The following is a 20,010-nucleotide window of genomic DNA, read 5'->3' on the forward strand; positions in this document are numbered from 1 at the left end:
TGCTTCCACACTGTCTGGGTCTTTAGTTGGGTTGTGTGGATACAGACATGATAACTGTGAATGAAGAGCCTCTCTGCTGTGCTTACACAGATTCTGTTATGGAGAGAAGTGTTCACAACTGTGGTGGCTGCAGTGAAGTAAATCTCCAGACATTTTCGTGGCTGCTCTGAAGCCTTCCCTAACTCCAGTAGAACTCCGATCTGGAAAACCTCTCACTTCAGCTGCATACATGAAGACAATTGGCCTCATGATGTACTAGGGAACTGTTCAACCTGCAGTACATTTACTCATTTAACTTCATATATAAATCCTTTAACAGGCCTTGAATATAAAAAAAACAACTACTGCACATCCTAAGATTACTATAAAGCTATAACCATAGCTAAGGGGGGACACAAATCAAGGCGGGATTTGATATCTCTGAATCATAAAGATTCACCATAAAAATCTAGTTATGAGCATCGTTAAAAAAATGAGCTTCAGAGCATGAAATGTTAGAGACATTTGCAATCTTTTACAAAAATGGTGTCTTGTTCAAGATCAGATTTTACATCACCCTTTCTAAGCTGTCTGAATGCCATTTCTTGGAGGAAGATCAAGGGGACATGATAAAAATGCCCATATGGCCCTAGTGGCACCCTATTTGCAGTAGTAATAGAAATGTGGAGAACGAAGTGAAGATCCCTGTGCTTCCCCCCACTCTGTGTGCAAATGAATATTCAAAGCACTGTTCCTTAGCAAAGATCTTAGATAACTGACCCAACCAAAACAAAGGATTGTAAAATGCTTTTTTTCCATGGATATATGGTCACTTCTCAGGTTCAGATCTGGCCCTGTGTCCTTGAAACATGAATTTATCGTTCAATTTTACAGATGGAATTTTCTACACACATTCTGAAGTAACACTAGAGGGCAATAATGCATGAGATATTCAGAATTTCTGAGCCTGAGAATATTTGAGATGGGTGGTCTTTCTTTGCTAACAATTAAGCAGAATTCACAATTTACTTCATCTATTTGCTTTACTTTCGAAAGGACTTGTGCTGCAACAGAAAAGGAGAAAGAAAAAAGAAAAAGCTCTACAGAACACAAAAATCACTTGCTTTCACACTGCTGTGATTCTTAAAAGAAAGTGAGAAACTGTGTAGGAAGGATATTTGCATACAGGGAAGGGAGGGGTATCTTCCAAACAAAATATTAAGGATTTAATATCCCTGAAATTATTTTGTATTTTGGTGAAGCACTTACAAGAGAAAAAGAAGAGGGAAAAGAAAAAGAAAAAGGGAAAAGAGAGGGGGAAAGAGAAGAGAAAAAAGAATATGTTTATAGAGGTAGGTAGAATTTTATCTTTTCATTAAAGGTATCTTAACTTCACAGCCCAAAGACTGTACTTACCCTTGTTGTTGAGTCTCTCAGTAAGTTTTGTCTTTAAAGGTAGTTGGTCTGTAAACTCAGTTTGGCAAGGGAGGGGATAAAGGGTTTGGTTTGGTTCTCTTTGCTCTTGAATTTAATTCATCATCCTTTCATACAGTGTCTTTGGCCGTACATTTTTAAGTTTTGTTTACTCAGATTGCTATTAGTAAACAAAACTGTCTGAAGCTTGGACTTTGTATGGTGCTGGAAGATTTTCACATCTTACTGCTTTCAAGTTTCAATAAAATCAAGGTACCTGCATGACTTTTTGTTTTAAATTTACAGCTCTTATAATGAACATCTTTAGGATGCATTTCAGGAATCAAGAGAGGATTTTGCTCCAAAAAAAAGCAGAAGTAATGATTCAAGATTCAGTCTGGAGTAAAGAGAACTGTGAAGTGAACCTTTAACAGTCTGTAAGAGGGAGTGACTGCTTAGAAGAGTTTTTATAGCACTGCACTTCCTACTGCTTCAATAATAATAACAGTAATAATACCTACCTCTTATATTTCACTTTCCATCAGCAGAACTCAAGTAATTATGTTAATTTCCTATATTAAAACAGGTGCTACCAAAGAAAGGAATGTCATAATGTGGCACATATTTTCTAGTATTTATTTTTAAGTAATGTAACAGGACCAGTGCTGTCTCCTCTACTGAGGCAGGGATGCAAAGAAGGAACCAAACAGAAGATAAAACTTGTCGAGCACCCACATTTTAGACAGATCACTTATTTCTTTAAATGTGAGCTGGGGATCATGTCATGGACACACATCTAGCTCCTTTGGGCAGAAAAAGAATATGTTTGTTATTTTCACCATTTCTGCACAGGATTAGCATGAGGCCACACCCAAATAGCATGTTATTGATGGGTGATGCTACCTATTGGTTTAACCCAGGTAGTTGGAAGCCAGAAGTTTATCTTATTATTAAGAAAAGGAATTCAAGAGATGTCTTAAAATGCTCATCAGTCTTAGTGGGCTTATTTTTTTTTTAATTCCTCCTACAGCCAATAAGAAAATTACCATGCTACATTAAATTAATTCAGGTCATGACAGTGCAGCTGTAAAACTCGAGGACATTTAATGAAGATTACTCAGAACACACTCTCTGTTTTCATGTTGCGTTTAACGAGCCTTTTGGTTGAAATATTTGTTATTATGTACTTTAGTTCCAGTACAAGATCAATATGGCTCCTGTGTTGTTGAGATTCTCCGAGGCAATTACAGAGATCCAATTGTTTCTACTTCATGGACCCATGTTCCATAGGTCTACCTACAGTGTGTCATTGGCAGGGTATGAAAGAGAAAAAAAAAAGATATTCACATAGGTCAGGTTTCCCTGAAGAGCTCTTGCCTCTCATGCTGGTGCTCTTCTGCTAATCCAAATGTAAAGATGAATAGTAACCATTCATTTCAGCTATATATTATTAATTTTAAGCAGTCTCATTTTTCTTTCAGCCACTTTATATTACCCACATGTAATGACCCTTGCCCACATAAATCAGCCAGGAAGATTTAATTCGCTTACTGATGAACCCAGTCCTGTTCATTTCCAGCCTCTTCCTGCAAAACTCTGAACACAAAGCTCAGTTTTTTCTTAGTCTTCTTGAAGATGTAATGCTTAACTAAACCCTTCAGTGAAACCTGGAAAATCGCCCTTCAGCTCCTAAATGCTGACTATTAACTGCAGGAATTTTAAGTGTTTTGCTCTATTGTATTTAGCTGGACTGTGCTAGATTATCCTTGACTTTTTCACTGTCCATTTTGGCTCAGTGAGGTGATAATTAAACACATGCAGACTATAGAACAGAAAGTGTTACTCAAAACTAACCAGCAAAGGTCACAGAATAAATACATTGACAACTTGCTAAGAAAGGAGATTATCCAAAGTCTTGACTTGGTGTTATTTCAAATCCCAAGAAACAAAGAGTTTTTATTCTCTCTCAATTCCTTTGTTGTTCAGGGATTTCTATATATTGCTTAGCTTTAATTTCTGTCAAAGACATCCAATCAACTCAGTTGACTGCTTGGTAAAATTCCCTTCTACACTTGGGTTGGTATGTACTGAAGAAGAAGGTTATCTGCACTATTAAACCTTTGACTTCTTGTCTTTTGAAGAGATCATTTTGCATTTTGCGATGGCAGAGCTGTAATTAGATCTGTTAATTAAGGACAGAATGAACTTTTTAAAAACTCTAAACCTCTTTGCATTTTTGATAAGTTTGCTTAGGTTGCTACTGACCTTCGTACCGGGTTTGCCACTGCTTATTAATTGTTAAATTTTAATTAGGCAGGCTCATGAATTTGCTAGCCCTTGCAATAAATAAAAGGTAGCTTCATTTATAATCAGATATTTACCAGTCTATGGTGAAATGATCTGCTTTCCTAAAACACAGTTAATTTAGCATGTTTTGATAACAGTAATTGGTGGTATATAAAATTCAAACCCAAACAGATAAATATAATGACTCCCTAGTTCAGAGTTTGGATTACCAGTGCAAACTGAGCTAGGACACTGGATTTAAAAACATTCCACAGGCACTTGAACTAAATGACTTTAACAGCTGGTCAGATATTCATGGTACATTTACTAAAATTCTTTCAAAATGTGTTTCCCAGAGAAGAATCAACCCTTCTTACAGAAAAAGCTGGTCAGACTGCACAGATAGAGAGGTAAGGGGATGAAAATGAGGATCACCAGTCATCACCTAAGGGAAATGAAAATTTCCAGCACCAGCTAACAACCTGCTTTTTTCTTTGCCAGTAATAACTATGTGGCCTGTGCCTGTGTGACCCATGCAGGGCCTCCACAGACTAACCCAACAAGATGCTCGTGATGCAAAATAATGAGAAGCTGTCCCAAACTCCCTTGAAATCAAAGGGTACCAGGAATCAAAATACTTCTTTCAGATTGACCAACAGACTTATATCTGAAAGAAATAACAAGTATCTATCTTGCTGAATTACTCTAGACAAAGTAGTAACCATACTGTTTAAATTGGACCTCCTGTCACTCTCACCTCTTGTCTCTGTGAAGGATCATCAGAGAATCTTCTCAGGATTAATGAAATATTAAATTAGCTATGTCCACTACTATGAAGACAGAGTTAACAGTCACCAGCCTCTGACACAGCACGCCCGTGTGTGCAATTTTATCCCCAAGTTCAGTGCTGGAACTCCAAGCTGTTCAGCTGTGAAAATAATGGAAACAGTGAGTGAAGTCATGGTTTAGATAGAGGCAAGTGGCAAGTCAGTCTCCTACACAGTCCTTCCCAAACTTCAGAGATCAACGGCCAAATGCTCTGCTCTGCTCAGCACACACCACATACATAATGAAATACCAGTGCTGATTTTCCAGCTGTTTCACTGTTTGCCTTGAAGAAAGAGCATGCATGATTAACTTTTTGCTGGGAAGTTTATTAAGTATCTCTTCCCAGGGACTGGAAAATTAGATAATTATCATGTTGTCTGTATTTTTACTGATGAAATGCTACCTAGATTTCATCAGGGATGGTGCAAACAGGTTTTGAAAGCCAATGAAGTGCATTGCTCAGAACTGTGTGCATAGTGCCAGGGGTTCCCTGTCCTCTGACCATCTCAAAGCATGTGGTCACTGCTGTTTGGTTTGATGCCAGTTCTTCAAGTGTCGAGTGCTGCTTTCAAGATTCACAGTGCAAGCAGCAGGGCTGATGATTGACTTGCCAGGGTGATTTCAGGCAGTCATGAAAGTACTACTTTTCAAAGGCTGGTGCTTTGGGAGCATTCTGCCATACTGTGGGAATATTTTACTAGTGGTACACCTACTTGCTAACTGGAGTTACAGTGAGATTTCCGAAACAGTAGGCAAATTCATTTTCTTTGTCCTAATAAGTATGTCTTCCCACAAAACAAGTTTCAACAACTCCTTATGTGGGACTCGGAGATATGTGTTTGATTATCTCCTGACACTGAGAGAGACCTAAGCCAGTTTTCAGAGGGTGCTCAAGTAACCTGTCTGCTGTTAACCCTCTTTTATCCACAGATGCTCCTGGCAAGTCTCCTGAGAATCAGTTATTTTTATTTTGAAATCAGTTATGATTGCATGCCTGGCTTCCCTTTTCTCGGCAATGGAATAGCAAGAGAAATATCTGAAAGCTTTCCCCCTCACAGACATAAAAATGGCATTACACCTTCAGCACAGGGTGGGGCATGCTTATCTGATACTTCAAGACACAGCCTAATGCATCACAGGGAGTGCTGTTGATTTAAGTGAAGACCAGCACCCTAGAAAGGCAGTTGTTACTGCAACAGAAAATGGGGCATGAAATGGAGGCTGCATTTCAGTTTTTTAATAATGATCTCCTCAGAGCTGTATTAACGAGCTAGAAGTGAGGAATTATGGTTGAGCAGAATTTCTTCTCCTTGAACTTAGAATAGCAGCAGGACATGAAGGAGCTGTAATAGAATGTTATTTTACAAGAAGTAAATAATGTAATAGAGTCTATAAGGATGTCAGCAGGAGAGTTAGAACTGTCATAGCATAATCCTGACTTGAGCAGCAAAGTGTGAAAAAGTAGCCTGCAGCAGTTTTTCCAGTACTTCAATAATTTCTGCTTTCTCACTGATCTTTGTTTACTCTACTTACCTTGTCAAAAAAATGTTTTACCTTATGTTAAAATGCAAGTTAAAAGAGGAAAATGTATTCCCAGAAATCCCAACTTTTCAAGCATACACATTTTCTTTTTTTCTTTCTTTTTTTTTTTTTTGTTTTTTGTTGCTGTTCTGGTAAAGATGGAGAATCGTATTACCTTCACTTTACCTTTACCTTCACTTTTAAAATATGAAGAGTAGTAAAATCATAAATAAGGAGAAGAAACCTGTTTTTGTTGCTTCTTTTTCCTCCTGACTAATGAATAATTCAAAAAATTGGCAGTATTACACTTCACATCCTTGTGATATGATGGCAGTTTTTCCAATAAGTCCTCAAGTGTAAGCTCAGGAGGGTCATGAAACTACACAGTACTCATTATTGGAATACAACAACATCTTCCAAGATATTGCAGCACCTTTATATCATTACTGAAGCAAGCAGAGAGGACAACTAAATAAATTAAATAAAATGCTAAGTATTAAACTGAAGTTACAAAATACGGGGAGGAGGACTGAACCTCTTGGTCATTTCTCTATTCATATGACATCTGTTTCAATTTTCTTACACTGTTATTAATGAAATGCAGTAAAACCTGGAGGACAAACTAAAACAAACTTGCAGGATGGCTTTGCTCCTGCCTTGACATCATGCAAAGAATCCAGAGTACCCCCAAAATAATACTCTCAGGCCTACCCTGCCACAAATTCCATCTAACTTTTCACAGCACCTGGGCACCTCTATTTTCCTTTTACGAATTGTTGCCTCCATTGCTACTTTGCTAAGTGGTGCTCTTGCAGAATCTGAGATCCTACACCATTCTCTCACCCATCCTAGTCAGAGACTCAGGAGTACTGTGCCACACTTTGAATTCAAATTGTATTGTATTTGGCTTCTCTACGTTCAAGGCAGACCCTGAGCATCAGCTTGGTGTAATGTGTTTATATATAATATTTGTCTTGGGTTTAAGGAAATACATTAAAAACCTTTCACTGAGAATATGAGATATTGCATTGTCCTTGAAATTACGTTAGGTCCTTCAAAGCCATTTAATCTCAATTAAAGCAGTGCATACAAGATAAGGTGCTCTGAAGATGCATTAAAGCGTGTTATAGTGCCAAGCCTCTCTGCACTTTGACATGTCCTAAAAGCACTGTGGCATTGGTTTAAAGGTATGGTTCAAAACTCTCCTTGTGACCCATTATGCATGAATCATTAGCATAATTCAGAACTATTACAGTGTATTGTGCCAATGCATGCTAACAAGAACTGTTAATGTATGAAGTCTTGACATGATAGATTGTAATGCCTCTGGCTCTGTCATGTCAACGGAAGTTTATGCATTAAATAAAACACACCAGGGGATTAGATAGCTAAGAGATTGGAAATGCACTATAAAGCCTCTAAATTCAAAATCACTATTTGTAATCTGTACTGCAACAGCAAAGTACAACCAAAAGTTTGCCAGATGGACGATCAGAAATTTATTTTGACATTAATTTAGTGTTCTCACTGCAGTCCTTCCACCATAGGACAGCATCCTTCACACCATTCCTACTGGCATCCTAAGGACCACTGGTGAAAGGAAGCCCAGGCTACCCTCACAGCTGAGTGAGCACAGACATTTCAGGGTGACATGAGCAAGTTTATGCTGCCATTGATTTTTCTGCACTAATTCAGAGGATAAACAGAGGACTCAATTCTCCAGAGTTATCAATCTGGCACCTTTCAAGCACATTTAGATTGGCATGGGCTTTTGTTTTCTGTTTTCTTTTTTTGCCTTCCTAATTACATGTTAAGTGCAGCAGTGTTAACAGATGTCACTAGAATATAATTCCCAAGGATTTCAAGAGCAAATAACACTCAGAAAAAATTGATTCACAAAAAAATGTTTAGCTATCATGATCACTGAGAATAAACCTCATTATTTTCTTAAAAGCCTGATTCAAATACTGGGCTTAGAGATATTTTGTCATAAGATTTTGCCAAAGTTGCCAACAAACAGTGTTGAATGACAACCACACAGGAAGAAGATGGTGCAATAGTAAGAAATCTACAGCCACAAAAATGAAAGGCATTGGGTCATAGCTTTTACAGTGGTCCAACCATCACACTTATAATATGACACGTATTGCAAAATCCTACAGTGGCAGAAAATGTGTTTATATCTGTAACAAGCTAAAAAATACTGAGGATATCTTGGCTCTGTTTTCTACTTGTTTTCTGGCCTTAGGAGAACATTTTTGTATTCCTGTCCTCCTTAATTTGTTAACAGTGATTTTTTTGACGAAGTTCACTGACTGGGTAAGTGTGTTGTTAATAAATTTACAGCTGGTTTGACTGATAAATCTAAAAAAGAAGAAAAAAAATTATGAAGGAACCTGAAGTAAGGAACATAACAGAATACTTCTATAGATTCCTACAAAATAATGATCTGAGAAGTAAAGAGTTCCCACAGTTTCCAAAGAAGGCAAGAAAGCTCCAAAGATTAAGCCTCTTTGAAAGCAGCACTGCTTTAACACATCTGCCCACATGTGGACATACATGCTAAGACTGATGTCCACAGATTTTATGACCTCAAGAATAATATCTGATCAAAAGTTCAACTTCTTTTTGTGGTTTATTAACACTGCCTCTTTGTTTTAAATTTAAACACACTAGCAATTTTTAATATGTCTCTATTATGGACATGGCAAGTCAGGTCGATGAGCACATTTAAAGGAAAATTCTCAACACAGACTTTGTATGTTTGTTTAATGCTACCCAGGTCTACTGCCAAAACTAACACAGATAAAAGGAGAAAAATAATCTGTGAAAATTGATTTCTATGTAAGATGACCTGACCCTTATCAGTAACTCTGTTGTTCATCTTCTAATAGACAACAGTGCCTGGAGCTGTATCAACACAGCAAGTTCAGACAAGGCTCTTGTGGAGGTCTGGAGCTGGCTGGCTGGGAAGAAGGTCTGGCCAGGGAGCCATGTGGCCAGGCCAGCCAACAGCCAGCTGAAACCTGACCAGAAAGAAACTAGCTAGTCTGGCCAGCTCAAAGCATAGGAAAAGCAGATGTGTATCTGTCTGCATTTGATCATAGCTTTTTTCACTTTTTTTTTTTTCTCCAACTTTGCCCCTGAACTTTGGGATGAGATCTGCCAACTTTGCTCATTCTGAGTACAGTGTCAGGGGGTTACCATCCCACTCAGAGAAAGCCCATTAGGGACCCTTCCCACTGACATTTCCACACAGGCTCTGAAGTCTGCAACATCAAAATAGAAATTGGCCATCACCCATTGCAGAACAGCTTCAACTATGTGCTAACACTCCCTCCTACTTCATGCCACAGAAAAGGCAGTTCCAGCAAAACACATTAAAATTTTGCACTTTTATCATCACACAAGTCCACTGTTTAAAAAGTGATCATAATCTGGGATTCTTATTTGTGATCTGGTTCAGGCTTGTATATCACAGAATCACAGAATCATCCAGGTTGGAAAGGACCTCTGAGATCATCAAGTTCAACCCTTAATCCACTACCACTGTGGTCACCAGACCATGGCACTGAGTGCCACGTTCAGTCTTTTTTAAAAACCTCCAGGGACGGAGAATCCACCACTTCCCCAGGCAGCCCATTCCAATGCCTGATCACCCTCTCTGTAAAGAATTTTTTCCTAATATCTTACCTAAGATAACCTCTGCCTTAATCTGGAAGAGCTTAACACCATGCCCTCTTGTCTTACTGGTAGCTACTTGGGAGAAGAGACCGACCCCCATCTGGCTACAATCTCCTTTCAGGGAGTTGTAGAGAGTGATGAGGTCTCCCCTGAGCTTCCTCTTCTCCAGACTAAACAACCCCAGCTCCCTCAGCCCCTCCTCACAAGACTTGTGCTTAAGTCCCTTCACAGCCTCCTTGCTCTTCTCTGGACCTGCTCCACCAGTATTTTATCCATTACTTCTGGAACTATTTCAGTGACGAACTGTAGATGGAGTTATCAACCCATCTGAGAGAGGAAAATTATGAGGCCCTCATTGCATTCTTCTCTGAAATATTTCTAATATTTTCAATTGTTTGTTTGTTTACTAAAACTCAGTATACTTAAAAGTATGGGATGGCTGAAGGCTAGAGTTACTGGGGCATCTGACAGATATGACAGACACCTGGTTTGGAAATGCCACATGACTGCTTGTCCATATACCACCATCCACCTCCAAACACTACTCAGCAAATTCTAGACCTGCAGAAAAAGTACAAAAACCCCACAAAAGAAAACACATTATTAGAAACACAAATAGCCAAATTTGCTTGACTGAATTTCATTTCAGCAGTAGTAATAGCTCTTTACTTTTCCCCAGCTATCAGTTAACATCACAGCTTCATCTCTCTGTGTTTCAGCCTTTTTTTCAGCTGAGCTTATCCTGGTTTTGAACTTGGGCAATCATCAAACCTCTGCTCAGTAACATCAGCACTGGGCTCATACAGACAAAACCATCTTTACTTTCCAAGACATGCCATTTGCTTATTAAAAATCTTAGGATGTCATTCTCTTCCTTTGTAATAGAAGAGTTTCTCTCAATTGTTAGAATAGTGTTTCTAAGGAAGCGGAACACCCAGTCAGCAGTGGGTTATGAAAATCCCCTGGAACTGCATCATAAGCATGTTTCATTCCTGTTCAGTGATTTATTTAAATGCAGTTATCTCTGAAGAATAAGAAACAAATCCTTGGGGTATTCACAGAAGCAGGGAGTTAGGGCACAAGAGGATTTTTCACCTTCAGATCAAATTAACTGATTTCATTGTAAAACAAGGATGGTCAACTGGGATGGTCAACCAAGCATTTATTCAAGACCACAGTACATGAATAGCAGAGGAATTGCCAACCAGAAGGCTTTTTGGGTAAGCTGAAACCTCAGTTGTGAAAGAAAGTGAATTAGCAGAGACTACTGGGGCTGAAAACTAACAGCCAGTCCTAAAAAGCATCCTGGAGAGCTGTTTGCTTTTAAGACACCCATCATATCCTCCTGCTTTATCCATTTTACAAGGGGTTTGGTATGCATTTTCTTATCACTCTCAGCAATGTGAAGCTATCAAGATACAGCTTCTACAGTTAGGAAAGCCAGTCTAATCTCTTCTAGCCAGCTGCTCTCAGCAACTGAATGCCCAGGCAAACATAGGAAGCATCTACTTGCACCAGGAAATCCACAGGAAATCCCTCTAGACCAAAGGGGACACAACAGCCAGGGCACCACTGCTGACATAAGGCACTTAGTAGGAGACACTGCTCTATGTTTATAAGACCCTTGTACTCAACTACAGAGCAAATTTGTCACAGGGCCTGAAGGCAAGCTGGCTTGAGGAGTCTTATTCCTTCAAGACCTTCTCTACTCTCTTTCTATCAGCTTGATGTAATAACCAGGGACCAAGAGAAACGACTTGTTTTGATGTATTACATGTTGATCACCTTAAAATGTTCTATACACATGTATGCCCCTGTTCATCTGTTTTTCCACCGTTTGCCTGCTATCAGACCTTAAATTTACACCAAAGTATTGTAGCAGGTGGACTAATTCTGAAAATTACCAACACAGCCCTTCATTTTTGTCAAAAGCAGCAAGGTGGTCCTAGTAGCTTCCATGTACGCCTACATAAATAGTTAAATATGCAAGTTTGCTTATGCAGATAATGCCACAAGATAAATTGCACAGAGAAAATTGTTCACATTTACAGGCAGCATGAAGATCGTGCCTTTTAAGCTATCTTAAAAGTATGCAAATTACCATTTAAAAATAAATGCTTTGAGAAATGTTTGTTATAATCCTTACGAGACTGCAATTATTTGACCTGAAAAAACTCCCAACCTAGCAAGACAATAATTTGATGGCTTGCTAAGAGAAACAAGCCATAATAATGTATTCACGTTAAGATCCTGCATTAAATGGAAGAGCTACTTGAAAAGATGTATGGTTTTGCTAAGGAACACTAGAGGTCTCTCTAAACCCATACTCTTTTCATGTCATTTCTCACTCTTGGAGTGCTTGTGTATAAACTCCTATTTTGGACCACAGTTTCTGTTTATGCTTTAGACAATTTACCTCTTATAACCTGAATGCTGGTGTATAACACCCTCTTATTGAATTAATTGTTTAATAGGCCAATTAACTTCAGCTGTTTCTCTCTGTAAGTGCAAAAATGAGATCACTCTCTTCCTCTACATAATATGACACTATTGTAATGAAAAGTTAAAGCAGACCAGATAAAGTAATGTAGCATTAGTCTTTCAAGCATGATCCCAGAATTATTGCCAGCAGCAGGACTTTTGATATTCACTCCTGCTGCAACAGGATTTGCAAAAAAGCCATTTAACTGCAACAGAGATGTCCAGTAAGCCCTGTCACTTTAACAGATTCATGTATCATTCCACTCACTAAATCCAGAGTTTACCTTTTAGGTTGTGTATGTGTTGACTAATCTGCCGTATATTTTGTATTTCTTTCCAGATCACTCAAAATAATTGGTTTATTAAGCATTTTTCACACTCCTTACACATTAAGAAAACCTAACTTGTACACTCAGTTAGGACTCACTGAACTGTTCGTAGAGCTGAGCTTTTGAAGAAATGCTACCATAGACATGCTCAGGGTAGCATCTGCTCAGTGAAGCACATAAATTCCTTATCATGTGAATCAGTGTCTTTAGGTGACTCCTGTCAGAGAGCCCCACAGACATCCACCTCAGCATCATCACCATGAGCACATGCCTTGTATATGTTCAGGTCCCTCATAGTTAAGAGCTGTGCTATCATATAGCTTATTTTTTTCTCATGCTAAATAAAGGAGTATTTCTTTTGGTGTGTGGATGTGCTATTTATCTCAATTTCCATTTGGGAACCTGAGTCGGAGGGAGTCTGAGAAGGATGCTAGAAGACCACTCAAAACATTTCTGGCAGACCAGAATCAAAGCCAGGTATGGAAAAGACAACTAAAGATTTGGATACACTGTGTTTCATGAAGCAATTGAGACACATAATTTTCTTACCTGGAAGCAGGTTCTTATTAAACAAAATTAAAAACACTTCCTCACTGAATGATTAATTACATTATGGAGTTCAGTATTATTTAATGTTACAGAGAATACACATGCAAATGTGTTCAAAGAAGGAATTAGAAAAGCTGATCCCCAACACAGACAAATCTCCTATGCTGTCTGAAAGACCCCTTTTGTATTGCACTAAATAAAAAAAAACCACGTACAACAGCAGCATCGGATGAGGGAAAAGATTCACTGTTTCATATACATTCCTGAAACATTACTTTCATCTTCCACCTTGCTCACTCTGGAGACAGGTTGTTTCACAGAAGAGGATTTGTGTTGAAGTTCCCACTCCAGCTGAGAGGAGAGAGAAAAGCTCTATTTCATGAGGGATATCTTGTAAGCAAGTGCAGTTATGGTTATATAATGCAAATAGGATTTGAAGGGAAGGAAGTTATTTTTATGTTTTTCCTCTAAGGTTCTTTGTTCCTATATAAGACTTTGTTCCTCTAAAAAGTATCATGATTTATTTCAGAATGGCTGGCTCAGGATATGTTATGGAGCAAGCAAAGAATATTGGCACCATTTGCATCATGGCCTGAATGAAGACAAAGCTTGTTAAGTCAATTCAAGTGGCTTTCCCCCTCCATTGACAGGAAATCAGGTCCTCCTGACCTGAGATACAGACCTACCACATACTGTACAAGTAGGTATGGAAATGAATACACAGTAACAGAAGAGCAGAAGTTTCAAAGGGAGCCTTTCTACCTTTTTCAACCCTAGGACAGAACAATAGTTACAAGGGTAATGTTGAAACTAAGGGCACTGCAATGCTGCTTTTGTTTTGCAAAACAAATGCCAGTCCTCCAAGTGTAAGGGCAAGTGATGGCAGCTCAAGGCTATATCCATTTTTATTCCATGTGTGTAGGAACTACTACTGCTGGAAGATTGCTGTGGAATCCAAACAACTACGTGTTTAGATAAATATTCTAAATATGCCTTCAGTGGAGCATCATATTTATAGAACTAACTACACTTCTTATCTCCTTATGTATATCTGTGGCAGCACATACTCCTTTTTTGGGTAGATTACCCATTTTTCATATGGATTCTGTGTATGTCCTGGTTTTTATTGATCAGCATGTGAAGGTCAAGCCAGATACATGTTCTTCTCTCAGGATACTGGTACCATTACTACATTTATTAAGCAAGTATATTATTAGCAAAATGTAGCAAAAATTTAATAAGCAACCGAAAATAAAACCAAACACAGTCTAACACATTTATTCTTTTCTAATGATACACTTCAGGGCATGTCTAGTTAGATATACTGCCTTGTTGTTATGGAAGACTGGAGACAACTTACACCCTTTCACTTTCTTGGGTCAAGGAGCTTTTTTTTAGTAGCAACTGCTTTACCCAATGAATGACTTCCCCAGCTCAGATCTGCCATTCAAGGAAGCTGGATTTCCTTTAAAAAAATCCTTATCTTTTTATTTTCCTCTCATTTTCATTCTACTCAGTCATCCCTGTTACAGTCTTTACCTTCTTTTGTCCACCATTAGTTTTTTTTAAGCTGGCTAAATTCTAGCCAAATATCAGGAGAAAATGCTTCTCATTTTATTTCAAAACTGTTAGTCACCAGTGTAGGCTTTCTTTTTCTCAAAATAAGAAAATTCTCCTGAATCAACTGAAACATTTTCTTCATTTCAAAACACAAATGTTTCTGGTTTTATTTTTTTGTTTTGTTTTTCTCATAAGCTTCTAAATTATGTTTAAGTAAACAAATCTGTAAACAAATTCAAACAATTGTTTCCTGATATGTAAGAAATAATAGCTTGATGATTTTTTTTAACATAGTGTTTCAGGAATCTGAATTTGAAACAAATCTCTAACTCACATTTAGTAACCTGAAACTGCATTTTTAGAAAACTACTAATGCTTGTTCATAGTAAATTTTCCAGGTAGGCACAGAGACCACTCATGAGGATGTCCACCTGATGCCATTGTTTGCCATATTAATGCCTTAATTGACCTTGTGCTTGCAAAATGACACATGGAAAGTATTTGTGTAATGCACCTCTGATACTGAATAAGCCCCATTTTGGAACAGCAGTGTAAGAACCCTGCCACTGCTGAATTACTCCTGATTAAGTCAAAAGACTGACACTAGCAGCAGCCTATCTTCTGTTATTTTTAATTTATGTAACTTGGCTTTAAAAGGGATATAGTGTGGCTCTGAATATTTTCATTTAGACTCTGAACAAATACATATTGTTACCATGACCAAACCTTTCAAATACACCAAGTAAATAAGACCAAAAAAGGAGGAAAATTTAGACAAAGCCAGTAAGATAAATCTTTGCTCCCAAGCAGATGTTAGCCAATCTTTAAAATACATACAGCTCAAGATGTCATTTCCTAAGGTCTTATTTCAGCAAGTCTTACAGACAAGAAAATTAACACAACCTCACCAAACACAAGCTGAATCAGCCTGAAAGATTCATGGATTTTAAAGCAAGTAAAGACAGCTATGACTATCCAGTTTGATTTGCATTGCTCAGGCCAAAGAATTTCATCCAATAAATCCTGCTATCAACTGAATTATTGCTTCCTTCCATGTAAGCAGTCCTCAGCTCCAGTAAGCTGTGGCTGAATTATAGCATATCTTTCAGGAAGGCATCCAGCTTCCTTCCATCCTATAATGCTTACAAGGCTAGGCAGGAAGCCCAATAAGCCATCTTCTTTTCCATTTCACAGTGCTAGAACTTAATCCAGGATGACATGAAGATAAAGTTATGTTGTGCCATACTACTACTGTATACCATTGCCCTTACCCCATGCCAGAATTCTGCCTCTATTCAATGAGGGAAGTATTTCTTCAGAAAGGATAACCAGGGTACCAGGAAGAATGAGTCTCAAGAGGATCACTGTCTACAAAAGGAGTACTTCCCCCTTGGATCATTTCCCAATTTGTTTTGCAAACTGCAGGAATTTGAAAAGTGAAGCACAGATTTCAAGGAGCAGTGAAAACAACAGTAAAGGGAAAGAAATTGAAAATATCTCAGATTTATCTTGTGCCCTTCGCTGGAAATTTTTGAAAAGAATACCCTGAACTTTGGGAATGTTACTCACAGTCTTCCTGTACTGCCAGCAATGACCTATACACTTCTGGAGAAGAACTACAGCAAACAACCTCTGAATCTTCTTTGGGTGCCTCTTGATATCTGTGGACACATAGCAATATATAAAAACCAGTTATATTCCTTAGCTAGATACCAGTTTTGTGGAGTAAATATGAACATCAACCATATCTGTCTAGATGAACATAGACTGAAAATGGTCCTATTTCTTCTATTGGCAGGTATATGAAATCATCTTGCAGAATAATTTGAGTTTCTATTACATCACTGCAAAATAAAATATGTTTAATAAGCAGAATCCCAACAACTTCAGGGTGGAGGAGAGACTTTTATTGTTGTAGGTCTTTGCCACTGGTGACATAAGCAAATAAAACATGTCCCAGCTGCAACCCATTCTCCCACCTGAGTCAAGATTTTAATTTGAAAATGGCTATTTTTAGGCTAGAGCTCATTTGAGGTTGTTCTTTGTCCCCAGCATGTAGCTGATTGCTGCTAACCCACTTGGGGGTGTGGGGGTGAACTGGTGCAATCTACAAACATTATGAATCAGTGACTGAAAAGCAGAGCAGAGCTGCAGAGACCTTTCTGAGATTTGAGTCTGATCTCTGATACTCTGCCTTCTCTTAGAAATCCACTCTTTAGTTATAAGTGACACTTCTTTCTCATTTTAAATAGCTGGCAGAAAATAAAAAGGAAAAGACCCTAAAATGCTTTTGCCAGACTAGTCAATGCATTTAAGATTAAGCTGAATGTTTCTATACATCTGTGACCTTTAAAATCTGTTAGGAAGGTGGGATGTTAGGATTTAGTCTCAGCCAGGTGATTGATGTTTTTTTTCAACTGTAAAGCAAAGCCACAGTCTGTAGTCTCAAGCCTATTTATAATCCTCTTTAACAGCACTTAGTATAAAGATACAACTCATTTCTTTGTGAAAATAGCCTGGCTCTGCAATAGTATGATACATTTAAAGAAAACAAAGTAAGGACGCGGAGCTTGCCTCCAAGATACATATTAAAGAATTGCCAATACCTGCCCTGCATTTGAAGGAATTTCTTTAATATGAAAACCTGATTGCATTCCTCTAAGATAAGCATCAATAAGGGTATTTAATTCATCCACTTACTTTCTGAAACAAATTGGCAATGACAGAAAACAGGAACATGAGCAGCTTCATGGGTGGGGCTTTTGTTTCTCGGGCTGCTCCCAAGGATATGTCAATTTTATACCACCAGCAAGTCAGTGTCAGTGCACAAAGAGCAGTCTGAGGGTCAATTGCCTATTGACAGTAATGTTTAATGCAGCTCCCTTCACTCTTCTTAACATGTACATTCTACTGACCCATTCTTCATGTGCTCAATGAAAGATATATATCCAGATGTAAATGTGAACGTCATCTGATGATGTTTTACCCTACAACCTTTTCCCTGTCCATAGAAAAGCAATAGAAAGAGGCAGAGAAGGTCTCTTGCATTTACTGAAGTACATAAATGGCCCAAACCCAACAGTTTGGCACCTCGATGTCAAGTGGAAGTCAGAGCCTGATTGTCCTTTAGTTCTAGCTTCCCATCACAATGATCCTGATGTCTGCTTTTTGCTACCTCTCATTATCTGACACCAGATTGCAAATCTCACAGTAAATGATGAATAAACCCAGGCCTTGTGTTTACATGGAACATTTTATACTAGCCATCAGACATTTACCTTGCTTCTAGAAGGCCAGGCTGATTTTTATTTGTTCTTCACTGTATTTTTTCAATATGTAAGGCTGCAAATAACACATTGGAAAATGCAGCAAAAAAAGAGAAGTAAAATCTATTTGTTTTACCTAAAGGGATTTACCTTACAGTGTGTCCTGATCCACTTTCATCTACTGACATACAGAACATGTATCACCCTCGATTGGTTGGTTAAGTATTAAGGACACACTGTGTACTTAAGTTTCAATCGTGCCACCACTGAAATTGCTTGATTTCAGTCTTCTATTCAGGAAATATTCCTGGTGCCTCAGTGCAACTTCTTTTTGAGTTTTCCAGTGAAGGAAAAGCTGAGAACACTGCCTGAGTTATTGTAGGCTGATCCCTCTGTGCATTCAGTCCAGCCCTGCCAGTCAGTCCAGATCATAGAATCATAGAATTGGCTGGGTTGGATGGGACCTCAGAGATCATCAAGTCCAACCCTTGACCCACCACTGTGGTTGCTAGACCATGGCACTGAGTGCCACATCCAGTCTCTTTTTAAATATCTCCAGGGACGGAGAGTCCACTACTTCACTGGGCAGCCCATTCCAATGTCTGATCACCCTCTCCATAAAGAAATTCTTTCTAATATCCAACCTAAACCTCCCCTGGCACAACTTGAGACCATGCCCCCTTGTGTTGCTGAGGGTTGCTTGGGAAAAGAGACCAACCCCCACCTGGCTACAACCTCCTTTCAGGTAGCTGTAGAGAGTGATGAGGTCTCCCCTGAGCCTCCTCTTCTCCAGGCTGAACAGCCCCAGTTTCCTCAGCCTCACCTCACAGAACTTGTGCCTAGTTGCCCTCCTTTGGACCCTCTCCAGGACCTCAATCTCCTTCCTGAAGTGAGGGGCACAGAACTGGACACAGTACTCAAGGTGTGGCCTCACCAGCGCTGAGTACAGGGGCAGAATCACGTCCTCGGACCTGCTGGCCACGCTGCTCCTGATACAGGCCAGGATGCCATTGGCCTTCTTGGCTACCTGGGCACACTGCTGGCTCATGTTCAGCTTCCTGTCAATCCAGACTCCCAGGTCCCTTTCTGTCTGGCTGCTCTCCAACCACTCTGTCCCCAGCCTGTAGCACTGCATGGGGTTGTTGTGGCCAAAGTGCAGGACCCGGCACTTGGCCGTGTTGAACCTCATCCTGTTGGAATCAGCCCAACTCTCCAGTCTGTCCAGGTCCCTCTGCAGAGCCCTCCTGCCTTCCAGCTGATAAACACTCCCCCCCAGCTTAGTGTCATCTGCAAATTTGCTGATGATGGACTCAATCCCCCCCCTAAATCATCAGTAAAGATACTAAACAGCATTGGGCCCAACACTGATCCCTGGGGGACACCACTAGTGACCAGCCGCCATTTTGATGCAGCCCCGTTCAGCACCACTCTCTGGGCCCGGCCCTCCAGCCAGTTCCTAACCCAGCGCAGATGCCCCTGTCCAAGATGTGGGCTGACAGCTTTTTCAGGAGAATGCTGTGGGAGGTGGTGTCAAAGGCCTTGCTGAAGTCCACATAGACCACATCCACAGCCTTCCCCTCATCCACCAGGCAGGTCACCTGATCATAAAATGAAGATCAGGTTGATCAGACAGGACCTGCCCTTCCTAAACCTGTGCTGACTGGATTTAATCCCTTGTCCATCCTGTAGGTGCTGTGTGATTGCCCCCAGGATGATCTGTTCCATAAACTTGCCTGAGGTCAGCCTGACAGGCCTGTTGTTTCCCAGTCCTCCTTCCGGCCCTTTTTGTGGATTGGCGTAACATTCGCCAACTTCCAACGCCCCCTTATCAGCTGCTTGGCCTCGCCTCAGACCACCAGCAGCAGGGTGTGGTGCTCTTCACAGCCCTTTATAATAGCCCTCTCCTCAGTGCTGGGCGCCGTCCCCGTATCAGCTGCTTGGCCTCACCTCAGACTAATATCATTTGCTGTTTCATCTTGATATGAAAATGTTAACTATTATTGCTTCATCTCTCAAGGAAATAAGCAGCAATTTAAAAAAAAACAACAACAAAACACTCAAGTAGCAGGTGAACATCCCTGCTACTAAATCTTTCTCTGAATGTCCAGCCTTTC

Source organism: Heliangelus exortis, chromosome 13 (assembly GCF_036169615.1).
Source record: "Heliangelus exortis chromosome 13, bHelExo1.hap1, whole genome shotgun sequence".
NCBI classification, from domain to species: Eukaryota; Metazoa; Chordata; class Aves; order Apodiformes; family Trochilidae; genus Heliangelus; species Heliangelus exortis.